This window comes from Pongo abelii, chromosome 22, assembly GCF_028885655.2.
Source record: "Pongo abelii isolate AG06213 chromosome 22, NHGRI_mPonAbe1-v2.0_pri, whole genome shotgun sequence".
Lineage (NCBI taxonomy): Eukaryota > Metazoa > Chordata > Mammalia > Primates > Hominidae > Pongo > Pongo abelii.
The window spans coordinates 25541632-25558146 of NC_072007.2; the positions used below are offsets into that span (position 1 = coordinate 25541632).

The following is a 16515-nucleotide window of genomic DNA, read 5'->3' on the forward strand; positions in this document are numbered from 1 at the left end:
TTATTTTGTTTTATTAGTATAAGGGAGTTTATTTTTGGATTATAAGCTAATTAGGCAAACAAGTACAGAACCTAGAGATGCATAAAGATTTAATTGGACAAGAGAGCTATAATAGGAATCTGATTATTAGCATCAACAACAAGTTAAATACATATTTTATTTAAACTGCAGACATAGTGATTCAAGGATATGATTTGATTCATAAAAGTTTTGTTTACCTACTTGTTTTCCAGAATGTAGGCACTCTAATTTAAAAACAGACTGTGTTCCAAAAGATTTTGCAAGTTGGGTTTTTGGAACTGAAAATACATGTTCCCATAGAAACCATGTTTCCTGGTGTTGTGTTCTTATTTAGAAATGTATTTAACTCTGTGTGAACTTAGCTTATGGTGCTGAGTAACAATATTTTTTGGGAGAAATACATTTAGAGTTTCTACTCATGATGTATTTATCTACTAATTAATAGGGATGGGGAATACTCTTTTACATTTTAATTAAAAAAATTTTTTTTTGAGACTGAGATTTGCTCTTGTTGTGCAGGTTGGAGTACAATGGTGCAATCTCAGCTCACTGCAACCTCTGCCTTCTGGGTTCAAGCTATTCTCCTGCCTCAGCCTCCCGATTACAGAGATTACAGGCCTGCGCCACCACGCGTGGCTAATTTTGTATTTTTGATAGAGATGGGGTTTCACCATGTTGGTCAGGATGGTCTCGAACTCCTGACCTCAGGTAATCTGCCTGCCTCGGCCTCACAAAGTGTTGGGATTACAGGCGTGAGCCACTGCACCCTTTTTTTTTTGAAATGGAGTTGCTGTCGCCCAGGCTGGAGTGCAGTGGCGCGATCTCAACTCACTGCAACCTCCACCTCCCGGGTTCAAGCGATTCTCCTGCCTTAGCCTCTTGAGTAGCTGGGACTACAGGCGCCTGCCACCATGCCTGGCTAATTTTTGTATTTTTAGTAGAGACAGGGTTTCCCCATATTGGTCAGGCTGGTCTCGAACTCCTGACCTTGTGATCCACCCATCTTGGCCTCCCAAAGTGCTGGGATTACAGGCGTGAGCCACTGTGCCTGGCCCAGATGGGGAATACTCTTAAGGGTCATAAACATGATGCAGATATGGTTGAAAGGTTGGGTAACAGGTAGGAAAAAGGACTCTGCGGCAAGGGAGGGTGGAAACCATCATTTATCTAGAACTAACTATATCCATTGTTCTTTGCTAGCTATTTCTCATAAAGTATCTCATTTCCTTTTTCTGGATTACATGAATGCTTAATGTTTTAGCTCTGGAATTCTATAAAAAGTAGGAAGAGACTTAAAATTTAGAATTCTTGGCATTTTTAAGCTTTAATGGAAAGGGTATACCTTCAGATTTATGTGCCCATAGAGATATATGAATAATTTATTTTAATGCTAAAGTGCTGTTAATCCAAAAAGATTGAGAAAAGCTTCAATCTGTGACAGTAGGATATGCAGCATACCTGAACCATTTGTTATCCCCCAAAAACTTGAAAACCAGGATTAGTTGCCTGGTGAGTAATAAACAACTCTTCAAGAGAATGCAGGTTTTGGTCAGTAGGAGTTTTACTACTTGTCACAAATAAGGAGAATACTCGGAGTATTCTTTAGAGCATTGTCGCCTCTAGGGAAAGTGACAGGGAGGTTTTATGGGGTGATGGAGAGGGGAGAGGGTGTGACGTCACATGTAGAGGAAGGGTCCCAGTGGTGCAGATGCAGTGAGTCACCATGCCAGCAGGTAGGTCACGTGTTATGGTAATGAAGCTATGGTTCCCCCCAGGGTGCTGACTTTAGCATGATAATGAGGAAAGTTCACTTGGGTTCATCTGCATGTTGCCAGGGTCTGTCAGGAGCTGGCTCCAACTAAGTGAGCTCATTCCTCACAGGGTTTGGGAAAAAACAGGTGGCAAGGTAGGAGGTTGTAAACAGGCCAGTTACTCAAGTTGATTAAATTCCTGTAGTCCCCGGGGACCCTCCTTGTCTGCTTACACATTCATGGGACTGTTATATAGATTATTTGCAATAGGGAATTTCAGTAATATTATATATTTTATACAAACCTTCAAGTGAGATTGACAGGACCAGAACTAGGAAATTCTAGATGGAATGTAGGAGTGTAGAAAGTTCGCTTAGTAAGTGGGCCTGACTTATGTCATTTAGAAGAATTCTTCAATTTAGAAGAATTAGAAAATTTGCTTATTAGTTGGCCTGATATATGTATGCTTCTTGTTCCTGTATGAGAGGAAAAAAAAATGGCTTCTCTTTACCTTTCTAGGTTCTTTCACTGGACTAGAAATTAAATTGACAAGAGGCAGATTAACAGGAGAAAACCCATTTGAATTACATAGGTACTTACAGGAGTCCCACAAAATAAGAGACTTGAAGAAGGGTCAATGATTGAAGCTTATGTAGCATCCAGAGCTACAAAAAGTGATAGGGGTTTGGGGCTTCTGGGAGGGGTGGCAACACAAGTTATGAGAGGGTGGGGAGGAAATGCATGGTGAATAAAGGGTGTCTTGTGTAGATAAAAAGTCGCTCAAGTAATAAAAGTTGTTGCAGCCCTCTTGCTGATACAGATACTTTTTCTAATGCCGATTTCCTTTAAAAATGGATTTTTTTTTCACAAAAGGACAGTTTTTCAAGGTTACTCTTGTGTCCGCAGTTTCTCAAAATAACTACCTCAAAATATGCCAAAGAAGTATATTTTTGGGTGGCATATTCTAGTTCCTGCAGTCTTATTTGGGGGTGGTGTGTCCTGAGCCCCAGCATTCCCATCTCCAATAATGAGTTAGTGCCTCTTTTCTGTGGATAAGCTTGTCTTGTGATATGGCTTGTTCCAGCTCACATCTGCAGGCTCTGCTGTATTCATTTATTCAGTCAATGTTGATTGCTTACCATGTGCCAGGCATTATATGTATGTACCAGGAGTACAGTGATGAACGAATTATGCTCTCATTGATAACTTTGAAGTGATTACCATTTGGTGCCTAGCAGTGCTTTAGTGCACGTGCTTCTGAGGTTTAAGAGTTCTTGTCGTCTTTGGATTTACCTTGTGATTAACCATAGTGTATTATTATAATTTGTGGTGAGTCTCACAGAAGGCACCTACATGTGCAGAGACCTTTGCATTATGAAGGAGAATGGTGTTTTGTAGACCCTGAATGAAGGAGAGGGAAGAAGAATGCCAGGGGGAAAGCAAAGCAAGGTAATGCTGGGGACAGAGGTAGGGACTCTAGCATGCAGAGGTCCTTTAAGCTGTGAGAAGGACTATACTATGGGAAAATTCCTCAGACAAGTCATAGAATATTACATTTGAGGGAAATGAAAGATCCGGCTTACAGATTAACAAGAAAAACATGACTCGAGGTTTTTTTCTTCTTTGCTTTCTAGCTATTTAGAGACTGGTTTGGACTCACAAACATGAAGGATGTGTTATGTACTTGAAATTCTTGGACAGTAAGTATTAGAGGTTTCTTATGGTAAGAGAACATGAGCTAGAGCAGTGTAGTGTTATCAGGTAGATGCAGAGGTTTTTTGCAAAATCAGATGTGTGTGTGATTACTCACTTTAAAGACAGTATAATGAATTAATCCTGTCATCGACAGGTAACTTTGAAATGCCTTCATTTGGTGCTTAGCAGTGCATGTGATTCTGAAGTTTAAGAATGCCTTTGGAGTTTCTATCAGGTTTTTTTTTTTTTCCTCTATTCTTAGAAAATTTGGAAGGTTTTTTTAGAGGTCATTCTAAGAGTTGCTCCCCCCGCCTTACACCTATCCCGAAGGATGGAAACCTTTGACTTTCTTTTCCTGAACCAAGTTTCATTTATATTTGGAAATTTAGCTGAAGGAGCCAAGGACTGACTTAATGAGTCACCCACTGCTTAACACAAACTTTTTTTCTCCTTTGTCGTCAGTGGTGCTTTAGTTTTCTTTTACCATTTTATAAGTATTTTACATCAACATAATAGTGGATTTTTGCACTGAGTTTCCATTTTTTATTGAATCTTTAATCTCCACTGTTAGATATCCTAGAGTTGAGAAAATATGGCAAGGACATGGAATTTGAAAGACCTAGTTTCAACCCTGTCTCTGCACTTACTAATGTCTTGAAGTCTCTGTTAGCTATAAAATGAGAGTAACTTTCTAGAGGGTGTGTGTGTATGTGTGTATTAAATGAGAGTATATATTGGAAACGTTGGAAACAGTCTGGTATAGGGAAGTTTAAACCTTCACTCTGAAAGTTTGATTAATTGAGTGCTGAAATAAACTGACAGTAAATAGATTAGCAAGAGAAAGTGCATACAAATTTATTGACATGCAAGCATGGGTGGGAGCTACAAAAAAAAATGAGGCTCTAAAAAGGGCCAGATGATTGAAGCCTAAATCCCCTCTTCATAAAGGGAGGAGTGGAGGATGCAGGCAATTTTAGAGGAAGAGTAAATGATTTCAAGGGGAGATGAGTGTGCCTGAAGAGCAGACGATGACCTGGAACAAAATTCTTCTGGGCTCTGGGAGAGATGGTGGCAATATTTTGGGAAGGTGAGGGGCAGAACTGTACTGCAAACAAAAGTTGTCTTTGTTATATAAAGTCTCTGAGGTAACAAATAGCCCTTAGAAGAATAGTCAAAAGAATAGGTGAAAAGTCTGTCTGGGTATGGTATGCCCAGGGGCATGGCAATTTTTAGTTTTCTCTCCTGCTATAGGAGTTAATCTTCTCTAGTTTGTATAGATTCCAGGGAATTATCCAAGACAATTTCATTCCTTCTGGATGAACATCCCTCAGTCAGATAAGGGAACTTCAGAGAAAATCTCTCCCTGTGCTTCGGAAGTGAAAACGGGGAGGCAGGAGAATGTTGGAGAGAGACCTTGCTTCTGAGTCCTTTCAATTGCTTTTGTTCAGAGCACTCAGCAAGCCAGAATGCCATACTTTGGGGCATTGTTTTCGTAACCTCAACATTGATACACAGCAAGAGTATAATAAATTCATATTTTCTTTCCTTGTCTTGGGCCAGTGATCCCTTTTTTTGCATCCTCAAAAAGTTATACTGATGTTAAATATGCCCTCTTTACTGAAACAGATTTTAAAAAGACCTAGCATTAAGTGGGGTCACCTGAGAAGGGAAAGAATTTCTATGGAACTCTCAGATTTTTAGTTTATATTGAAATTACCAATATTTTCTTATACCTGAAGTGCATAGTACTGTATTTTGCACATAGTAGACACTTAAGGATGTTATTGTGCAGTAAAAATAACAGGAAGGAATCTGAAGACTTGTAGGTAATCTTGACTTCTTTGCTTATTAATTTTTGTGGTGTTTGCAAGTAACTGAATCTCTTTGGACATTGCATCTTGCCCCTTTGGTTTAGCAGTGGGAAGAGGTTGAACCCACCTCCCTATACTTAACTAGAGAAAAAAAATCCATACAAGGAGCATCTCAGAGCCCAGAAAAAGAGCTCTAGATATGGAAGTGGATTGGATGGGAACCACCTTGGATTTGGAATTGCTGGTCAAGGAGACGACCATATTTAGGACATTTCCAGTTGAGGATCAGGGCGTATCACAGATCAGAAGTTTCATAAATGGGAAGGTACAAACCTTGAAAAACAGACTAGGGTCTTAATCACAACAGAAATGGCAACAAAACCCCCACATAATTGCAGGAAATGAAGGTTCAGGGTTTCAAATACAGGAAAAACACAACTGGAAGATGCCAGTAACAAAGGGAAAAAAACTTTGCAAATGAGTTGGCTTCTCTAACTTAAACTTAGAATTTTTCTCATTGCTCACCTCTTCCCATTTCTCTCTACCTAGGTTTAGCTAAGAAAATTCTTTCACCATTTTTTTTTTTCTTTTCCACCTGGTCTTCTCCCTGATCACCAGTTCCTTTCATTGTTTCATTTTCAGTCAAGATTTGTGAAAACATGAACCATGCTAGAGATACACCTGATTTTTTTCTAGGATATTTGTTTGAATTTATAATAAAACAGCAAAATAACAGTTTCAAAGACCTTGCTGTTCTCCATAATATACTCACAGTATTCTTATTGCACTTTATCAAACCACCATAAGAAACCAGCTCAAAACCCAGTGGCATACCAAAATATTGTCACTCACACTCAGATTTGGGTTGACTTTTTTCACATGTACCTCATTTTTCTTAGGCAAGTGGGCTACCAAGATTTGGGTTGACTTTTTTCACATGTACCTCATTTTTCTTAGGCAAGTGGGCTACCAAGTCATGTTCTTCTTAAGCAGGTTGCAGAAGTTCAACTGGACAAGTCTAGCGATGCAGGTAGTTTCATGTCTGCTTGCATGCTGGCTGCTAACATGCCATTGGTCAAATCCCATCATCCGTGACAAAAGGAAATACATCATGTGTGAGGAAGTAAAAGTGGCAGAGTATAGATACAGGGATGGGAGAATTGGGAGGCTAGCATAGGCAGTGTAATCTTTTCTGGGATTTATATTCGTGTTTGTATTTTACTTTGTGGTTATTTGTGTATGTACTATTTTGTATTCTGCTTTAGCATAATATGATTTTGTAAGGAAAACTTCTGTATAGATTATATATTTTTCACTTAAAAATAAATAGTTGTATGTTTAACTGAGACTCTGCTTCTAAGTTGATCTGCATCAAAATCATTTGAAGTGCTTATTAAAATGCAGATCCCTAGACCTTAACCCAGACCCTCTGGAATCAATCTCTGGGGATGAGGCCTGGACATCTTCATTATTAACAAACTCATGGAGTCATCCTTCTGTACATTAAAGTTTGAGAACTACTTTCTTAATGGAAGGACATGGGTTTGTATTAGTCTGTTCTCACGCTGCTATAAGGACATACCTGAGACTGAGTGATATGGTTAGGCTTTGTGTCCCCAACCAAATCTCATCTTGAATTGTAGTTCCCATAATCCCCATGTGTCGTGGGAGGGGCCAGGTGGAAATAATTGAATCATGGGGGCAGTTTCCCCCATCCTGTTCTCATGATAGTGAATAAGTGTTACAAGATCTGATGATTTTATAAAGAGCAGTTCCCCTGAAGATGCTCTCTTGCCTGCCACCATGTAAGATATGCCTTTGCTCCTCCTTCACCTTCAGCCATGATTGTGAGGCCTTCCCAGCCATGTGGAACCATGATTCTGTTAAACTTCTTTCCTTTATGAATTACCCAGTGTATTAGTCTGTTCTCATGCTGCTAATAAAGACATACCTGAGACTGGGTAATTTATAAAGAAAAAGATGTTTAATAGACTCACAGTTCCACATTGTCAGAAGCCTGACAATCATGGCAGAAGGGAAAGGAGAAGCAATGGTGCATCTTACATGGTGGCAGGCAAGAGAGCATGTGCAGGGGAACTTTCCTTTACAAAACCATCAGATCTCATAACACTTACTCACCATCACAAGAACAGCATGGGAAAAACCCACCCCCATGATTCAATTACCTTCTACCAGGTCCCTCCCATGACACATGAGGATTATGGGAGCTACAACTCAATGTGAAATTTGGGTGGGGACACAGCCATTTTTTAATTTTTATAATTAATGGCCATCAACACTTGTACAAATGATTGATTTCCTTGGGTGCTCAGTAATTTTTCTCTGAGCCATGATTGAATAATTTTCAGTTGAGGAAAATAATACTTTATATATGATCAGATTTGGAGTGCTGGTAGCAGTGAGATTACAGACTTATAAAAATTATAAAGGATTTTATATTAACTAAATGAAGACATTGAATTGAATAAAGATAATTTCTGTAAAACTTTTATGCCTTTAATTCATAATGTTGGGTATCGCATGGCTTAGTCATGATTTCATTGCTATTTATTGGTAATTTTCTAAATGAAAGTAGTATAAACCAGAAAGTATCTTAAGGCAAGTCTCAATCAATTTAGAAAGTTTATTTTGCCAGGGTTAAGTACATGCCCGTGACACAGCCTCAGGATGTCCTGACAACATGTGTCCAAGGTGGTTGGGGTACAGCTTGCTTTTATACATTTTAAGGAGACGTAATATATCAGTCAATTCATGTAAGATTCACATTGGTTCAATCTGGAAGGGAGGGACAACTCAAGGTCTGGTCACAGGGTGGCTTCCAGGTCAACCGTAGATTTGAACATATTCTGATTGGCAATTGGTTGAGTTATTATCAATAGAAAGGAATGTCTGGGTTAAGATAAGGGGTTGTGGAGACCTAGGTTTTATCATGCAAATGAAGCCTCCAAGTTGCAGGCTTTAGAGAGAGTAGACTGATAATGTTTCTTACCAGACTTAAGGTCTGTGTTTATGTTAATGCTGGAGAGGCATACTGAGGCATGTCTACCCCCCCACTTCCAGTCATGGCCTGAACCAGTCTTTCAGGTTAAATTTTAGAGTGCCTTGAAGCTTCAGATTTTATTTTTGGTTTATGGTATAAAAACTGATAGATTTAAAGATAATTTTATTTTTCTCAATTCGGCTCTGTAAATTTGGCAGTTCTTTTTTATTCATACATTTTGATACTTCCTGGCATTTTATATGACTGTGTACTTTATTATGTATTTTATTGTTAGATAGCTTGGTTATCTCAGCTCTGTAAAAACATTTTTATGGAAGTGAAATTCTTTGGTGGCATGGCAGACACTGCCAATGCCTATCCAATGAACATTCTTTTCTTTTTGATAGCAGAACCCTGATTTCATTTTCACAGCAGCCTTTGCCCACCCAAAAAATTCATTTCCCTATCTCCTTTGCAGCTATGAGTGGCCATGCAACTGTGTTGTGCTTTGTGAGACTTTTATAAGTGGAAGTTTGTAGGTGGGGCTTGTTAAAGAAGTCTCATTCATTTGAGAGACACCTTTTGTCCTTTGCCCTTCTCTTTATCCTACCTAGAACTTGGACAGGATGATGGAGGAGGAGACCATGCAGTGACAGACATTCTGATGCATGTTCCACATAAAAACTTGATGTTGGGTGTCCTTACTAGGTCTGGACTGCCCATTGTGTCTTCTAAGTTAGAAAAGAAAGACACTCCAGAGTATTGAAGCTGCTCTTTAGTTGGGAATCTGTTACATGTAGCTGAATATAGTTTCTATCTAATACATATGATTTCTGTAAAAGATATTTGGGTTGCAATATCTCTTAAACCTTTCATGTAATTTGTTTAGGACTTTTTAGACTTCTGAAAATATATATTTTATACATAAATTGTCAAGCATGTTTTGAAATGCACATTTTACAATTTGATGTCAACAAAGCTGAATGCAGAACATTTTAAAACTTTTTATTTTGAAATTTCAAATTTAAAGTTGCAAGACTTAGTACACAGAACTTCCATAACTTTTTTTCTCCCCAAACCATTTGATAGTAAGTTGCAGGCATCATGCCCCTTTACCACTTAAATTCTTCAGGATATATTTCCTAATAAAAAAGATACTCTCTTACTATACTGGAGTTATCAAATTCAAGAATTTAATATTAATGAAATGTCATTACTAAGCTGTGCATATTTATATTTCTCCGGTTGTCTCAACAATATCCTGCATAACATTTGGTATGGGATGCAGTCAGCTCCCCCTTTGGCTCACATGCTGCTTTAGTCTCCTTTAGGGTGGAGACTTCACCTGTTTTTCATGGCATAGACATTTTTGAAGATGATAGAATAATTATTTTTCACAGCGTCCTTCAGTTTGGGTTTGTGTGATGCTTTCTCAAGATTAGATTTAGGTTGTGCATTTTCGGCAGGGCTATCTCACAGATTATAGCGTGTCAGGAGGCACGCACTGCCATTTTATCCCATTATTGTTAATACTAACTTTGATCTCTTGGTTAAGGCAGTGACTGTCAGGGTTTACACTGTTGTTGCAGGAGGTAGCTAGTCAGACATGAGCAGGGCAGAAGGGGGCCTCCCCCCAGGAATGTCAGGCAACCGTGAGGCGGCGGTCAGGCTGTTATTAACCATCTCTCTGAAATAATAATTGGTCACAGCCGGTGCCAGGGAAAGGCAGTCTCCCACTAGATAGAAACACCTGAAACTGGTGATCAGCAGCTGCCTGATAAGATCCCAGGATTTGAGTGAATGGGCTCAAGCATATATGCACTAAGAGGCAAAACGGTGGAGTTTAACTGACATATGATCTTCGTTTAGGAACACCCAACTGGTAAGGGAAAAACGCCTTAAGTGAGCACGTGCACAATTTCAGTAAACACACTGTGCGTGCGGCCCCTCCCCAGTGCTGGCAGGCCACTGCACCTGTGGACAGCCACCCTATAGGAAGAATCAGGGGAGAAGAAATGCAAACCCTGGAAGCATGCCAGTGTATAAAACCCCAAGTCAAAGGTCAGCTGTTCACTTGATCTTTCAAGTTGCCTGCTTGGCCCCCTTCCAAGTGTACTTTACTTCCTTTCATTCCTGCTCTAAAGCTTTTTAATAAACTTTCACTCCTGCTCTAAAAACTTGCCTTGGTGTCTCTCTCTGCCTTATGCTCCTTGGTCAAATTCTTTCTTCTGAGGAAGCAGGAAGTGAGCTTGCTGTAGGCCTGTACGGGTTCACCACTGTTAACACAATAAAGTTATTCTTTCTCCCTTTATAATTTGTGGAAGATAATTTAAAATGATGTAAATATTCTGTTCCTGATCAAACTTTCATTCAGTAGTTTTAGCATCCATTGAAGATTTCTGACTTAATAATTGCTGAGATAAATGTGAAACATCTTTTTAAAAAAGATTTCAATAGATTGTATTCTGTTGACTAGGTTTGCTTTTCCTATCATATCCATTGTGATTTTTTATTTCATGGTACTGTTCTATAGTGTTGGGAACTTCAAGAAATACAGAGATGTAAGGAGGAAGTTGGTTTTTATTTAAGGGCCATCAGGGGAGAGTTTGATAGTGAAATCCTCTCTCTCTACCTCTTTTCCCCTCCAGTACGATGCAATCAATTTTATAGGCCAATAGCATATAAAGAACTGAAACAAATGGGGGCAAATGATCTATTCAATTTAGAATCTTTTATGACAGATTGGACAGTGAAATGATCTTCTTTTTAAAGTAGATCTGAAGATCTCCGTGGTATAATTACCCACCGAGTTATGTCTTGCCGAAAGCATGTCTTTTCCAAAGGTGTTCTCTCCTTGTGCTTAACCATCATGGATAAGGCTCCTTTTCTTGTTAGGTGGCATAAATGAGGGGGTGAAGAAAAGGACAGAAACTGCTAATTCAGTAAGACTTATTGGGGAGTAATGTAGAGAAGTTACCTTTTCGAAACATGAGAATGAAATAAGGGTTCTCCACAGCATGATTCATTCTTTCTAAAAAAATGAAGTTGTTTGGCCTTTCTCAAGTTCTTTTTCCTTTTTTACTCTAGTTTACTTTATTCTGTTTTTTGTTTGTTTTGGAAAACCAAAGGTCATCTGTTTTCTTTTCCTAGTATATTTTCAGAGTTGAGAATATAATGATTTTGGGTTTTTCCTCCCTCTAGCACCAGCAGACGTTTTTGAATCAACTGAGAGAAATTACGGGGATTAATGACACCCAGATACTACAGCAAGCCTTGAAGGTATGGCCTTTGTTTTATGATACACAGTTTGTGGTATACGCTCATCTCTAGTGTGTATTATATTTGATAGTTGATTTTTTTTTGGTTATACCATGTGGTAGTTTTAGAGATACAGGAATGGACTTTGTAAAGTAAAATCCTCAGTTTACACACTGCAGTTTTGAGGATGTTAGCTTTCAGCAGTCTGATGTCCATGATACCTTAGAGTGATAGATAATCTCTTTCTATATATGAAATGCTTTTTGTGCAAAATAGTGGGATGTGAATCCTAATTCTAATGGATGGTTTTACTTACGAGCTGTGATTTCAGAGTTTAAATGAGGGTTCAAGGTGGGGTGTATTAGAGGATGAGGTGTAAGAGAAGGGAAAAGTAGAAAATTAATAGAAGGCTGAAAACTTACATTTTTCTTCTCCTGAGAAGAAGAGATATAAATTTGCACCCATTCAGCTAATTACACCCTAAGTTAAACATTCAATTTCAAACTCTTCAGTGTAGGCAACAACTAAAATGTATCATTTTGGTCATATCTTAGTTGGACCTTAATTTTCACACTGACATCCAAATGAGTCATATCATATGGATACTCACATTGAAAAAGAGTGAATGAAAGCTATTTAAGAACCAGAACTGTACAGTATTTTAAGCTTATTTGCATATTACTGCTATAGGCTAAAAACAATATAACATTTTTGCCAGTGCAGTCATATACACGGCTCCAATCCTTTGGAACTTGATTTCAAGCCTAGAGTTCTTTATTTGTTTTTAGAAATAATCTATTAGATGATTATAATAAAAGTCATTATAACTATAAGTACTACTGATTAAACATTTAGTACTACCAGGCAGTATTTTAAGTACTTTATGTGGGCTAGCTCATCCTAATAATAAATAACTCTATGAGATAAGTATTAGTTTCATCCCCCTTATGAAAAAATGAGCAACAGAGAGGTTAAAGTAACTTGCCCAAGATCACACAGCCTGTATGTGGAGAAGCTTGGAATAGAAACCAAGGCAGCCTGATCCCAGGTGCCACACTTAATTTATGCTTCTTTTACTAGAAGCTTTGCTTCACCTTATTCCCCCATCAGCAAAATCATGAAATAGTAGTGTTTAGAGCATTAATGCGGGGTATATGAAGCCACTGTAAGTATTTGGAGAGGAAGCAGAAGTGCTGTACCTCAATTTTCATGATTATGACGTTTAGATAATTGCTAGTCCCTTTTTATTCTGATAAATATCATTACTAAATTCCATGTTTGTTTTCAGAAACTGCCTTTTTCATTATGTATTACTGAGTGTGAGACCATAGCCTGTCACCTTGCCAGGGTAAATTTGGAGAATTCGCTTTTTTTTTTTTTTAACTTAGAAAATACATAGCTCGAATGAAGTCTTATCCACATTTCCTTTGATATAGGTTGTGCGAGCATAGGTATTTTTAATTTTCCAAAATTTTTGTTTCAGTTACCAGTAGCTAGGAGAAAAGAGTGTATTTAAAGCTTAATTGTTGCCCATTGTAAATACTGACGAGAAGTCTACTTTTGGGCACTGTAATGTCATTGATTAATTTCAGTACTTTTAATTTGAGAACATATTTTTAGCTCTAAAAAGTAAATGAACTTCAATTTGTGTAAATTCCTGCTGTGTTGTTTTAAATTATTATATGAGGTAATATATGAAAAACACTTAGCACATTTCTTGGCATATAGTAAGTGCTCAATAAATGTTAGCCATCATTATTGCGATTTATTTTATTGTTAGATTACTTATTTAACAATAGTGTATCTTACATTTTGGATGAGTCACTTAGGAATCGTCTAATGATCATGACAGATAGCATTTTTGAAAGTGGTGGTGCTTTTGAAACTGCACCCTTACTCCTTTCGTCACTGACTGTTAGAATTGGAATTGGGGTAGGTCTTGGGGACTTTATTCTGCCAGCTGCTCGGTCCTTAAATTTTGGAATCATCCTGATCCTACTTTTGTCATGTCCCACATTTCATAAGATAGCAATAATATTGGATGCTGTCTTCTGCCCTTTCTCTCCTATAGTCTATTCTTAATACATGGAGTAAACTTTTTAAAATGTAAGTCATACTATGTCATTCCTTTCCAAAACACTCCACTGGCTTCTTATTACACCGATGTGCATGTCGAAGTTCTTAGGGAACCTACAGAGCCTTTCATGTTTGGTTTTCTGTTACAAAGATAGCTTCGTTATGAATATCTGGGTTTCCTACGTTGTTGCGGTTAACTGTTTTAGAGCTAGTGTTTTACTTGTTGTCAGTTGTGCAGAGAATATAAAGATGAAACTGGGCAAGTCTCTTCTCATTTTGCTGTTTTAAAAATTCTTATTCTGGCATCTGCTTTCTTCTAAATGAACTTTAGAATAATTTTATTCAGCTATGCTTTTGATGAGAACTATGCGAAATGTATCTATTTAATTTGAGCAGGATTGTCATCTTGATAGTATTGAGTACTTCTGTCTAGAGTTCTATGTGTCTTTCCATATTTCCATATTATCAAGCCCTTCGGTACATTTTGCCATTTTCTTCCCATGAGTCCTTGACATTTTGCTTAAGTTTGCCCCTAAGTACGTATCCAGCACCCAGATTAAAAGGAATATCTTTTATTGTCCTTGTTTGTAGAAGTACTAATTTTAATACCCATTTTGTACTCTTTCGTATGGCAAGTTCCAGAAGACATTTTTTAGTTTATTTGTTCAAAAGTATAAGTTTGTGATTCACTTTTATTAAGCAGATAGCAAAGTAATGAAGACTAAGAAATTAGAGATGGATTTTTACATTGTATCAGTAGTTTTAATTAGTAAAAAAGGTATTACTATTGATGTAGTATACTTTATGATGCATTTACACTATAAAATTAGAATCACATATAGATTAATTGCAAATTTAAAGCAATTCTGTTCTAGAGTATTAGTTATGGAGAATATTGTATAACTTTTTTGATGTATAAAATTATTTCAAAACACTTGATACTCCTTTCTTGATATTTGAAGGATAGTAATGGAAACTTGGAATTAGCAGTGGCTTTCCTTACTGCGAAGAATGCTAAGACCCCTCAGCAGGAGGAGACAACTTACTACCAAACAGCACTTCCTGGCAATGATAGATACATCAGTGTGGGAAGCCAAGCAGACACAAGTAAGTTTTCTTTCTTTTCTTATTATTTTAATAGAAACATACTGAAAAACTTTTCTTGGTGTAATATATTAATGTTGCTTAAGCAGAGGTAAAGAACCAAAAGAGAACTCTATTAACCTTGGTTCTTTTTAGTGTAGTTGAAAGGAACATACATTATCTTTTTCAGACTATAAGGAAAAGATTTTATGTAAGTTATGTAGTTTTTCATAGAGCATTTCATATAGTATTTATTGTTTTGAAATATGGAATAGCTGCAGATATATTCATAAAAGGAAGAACTAGAATTTTTAATGGGCACAGTTATTTTGTAGATTTTAAGTACTGGTAGAGGCTTTAGTATTTCTTTTGAGGTTAAAGTATTATTTCTAATTACTGATAGGTTTACCATTTAATAAAATTTCCCTTCCCTTTCCCCCTGCTTCCAAATAAAGCTTTGGCAAAGAAGTTTATTATTGTGTAATGAAATTGCCTTTCATCCAAAAGAAAAAAAGAAAAGAAAACTTGGAAAAAGTGTTTTGGAGATACACACAAATACGTACATGTGGAAGATTCTATGTGGGACTTAAGTTTCTCTTCATAATATGAATACTTTATACTTATGTAGCACACAGTTTTTCAAACTATGTTCAGTTACCTTCATATCTCATTACAGTTTAATAATTGTACTACATAAAAATAGTTACTTTTATGCCTTATGGATTTGCAAAGTTTGATTATTAACATATATTTGGAGAGAATTTCTTATTTTGTTTATAGACATTCTCAAAGTTAGGAAGCAACCAGAAAAGAGTTCGTTTATGTAGATGTTTGTTAATGTTTATTGATAAAATATTTTAATTTTTAGTTTTCAGGATAATCTTAGTATTTTTGCTACACAGATGATCTTATGTCAGAGAAAACTAGAATACTCCTGTCTCACTTAGTTAATAGGTGATGGGAGAATTTTTGTAGCATATATAAGATAGACCTGTTTACTTAACGTTTAAGTTCAAGGCAAACTGTGACTTGGCCCCCATCCACATTTCTAGCCTCATTTTCCACTGTTTTCCTCCTGTCATTCAACACTGTGATAATACAGAATGGCTTGAAGTTCTCATGTACTCAGTGGTATTTAATTTCTCTGTCTTTACATGTGCTGTTCCTTCTGTTTGAATGCACTCTGGCCTTTTCCTCCCTAGCCTAATTTGTTCTGGTCTTGAAAGATTTAGCTAAAGAGCTGCTTGCTGGAGAATGTTTTTCCTGGCCTCTAGCTAGGACCAAGTGCTTCTCCAGCATCCAGAGCATGCTTCTGTCTTAATGAGTACTCTGTTATTTTGAAATTATTTGCTTGAACATTATTGGTGCTCAAAAAATGTTCACTGAGTTATTTTTGATAATATGTGCAGTAAAGCTCTTTCAAAACCAATGAAAGGGAATGAAGTTGAGAAGCTTGTTGCAAAAAGTTGATAGAGAAGTGGTATAAAGATCAGAAAAATGAGTACTTAATAATATTTTGGATATTTCAAAGTTCCAAGACTCGAGGGGAAAAAGAAACTAGATGGGTGATAAAAGGGAAAAGGATAATTTTGACTAAAATGTTCCTGGTTTAAGTGAAGCAAGCAGGAAATTGACTAAACAGAGATCATTGTTGTTAGTTGTGAACTCTTAATATAGATGGTGTACTTGGTGACATGACATAGTATATTTATAGAAAAGGGGAAAGTTAGGATTATATGTGTCCTGCACAAAAGAAGATATTTGTTGTGCAAAGTGAGAAAATACTGCATAAGGCAAATGGTTACACCTGTTTAAGATT

General features: G+C 37.1%; 1 protein-coding gene across 4 annotated transcripts in view; it reads left to right on the forward strand.

Moving 5' to 3' along the window:
- USP25 (ubiquitin specific peptidase 25) overlaps window positions 1-16515 on the forward strand; it is a 153326-nt gene that overhangs the window by 21141 nt on the left and 115670 nt on the right. For 3 of the 4 annotated variants that reach the window (XM_024239479.3, XM_024239480.3, XM_054542842.2), the window contains exons 2-3: window positions 11481-11558; window positions 14576-14720. The gene's annotated coding sequence lies outside the window, so the exon portion shown is untranslated. The remainder of the gene's footprint in view (window positions 1-11480; window positions 11559-14575; window positions 14721-16515) is intronic. The other variant, XM_054542843.2, reaches the window with a different exon arrangement.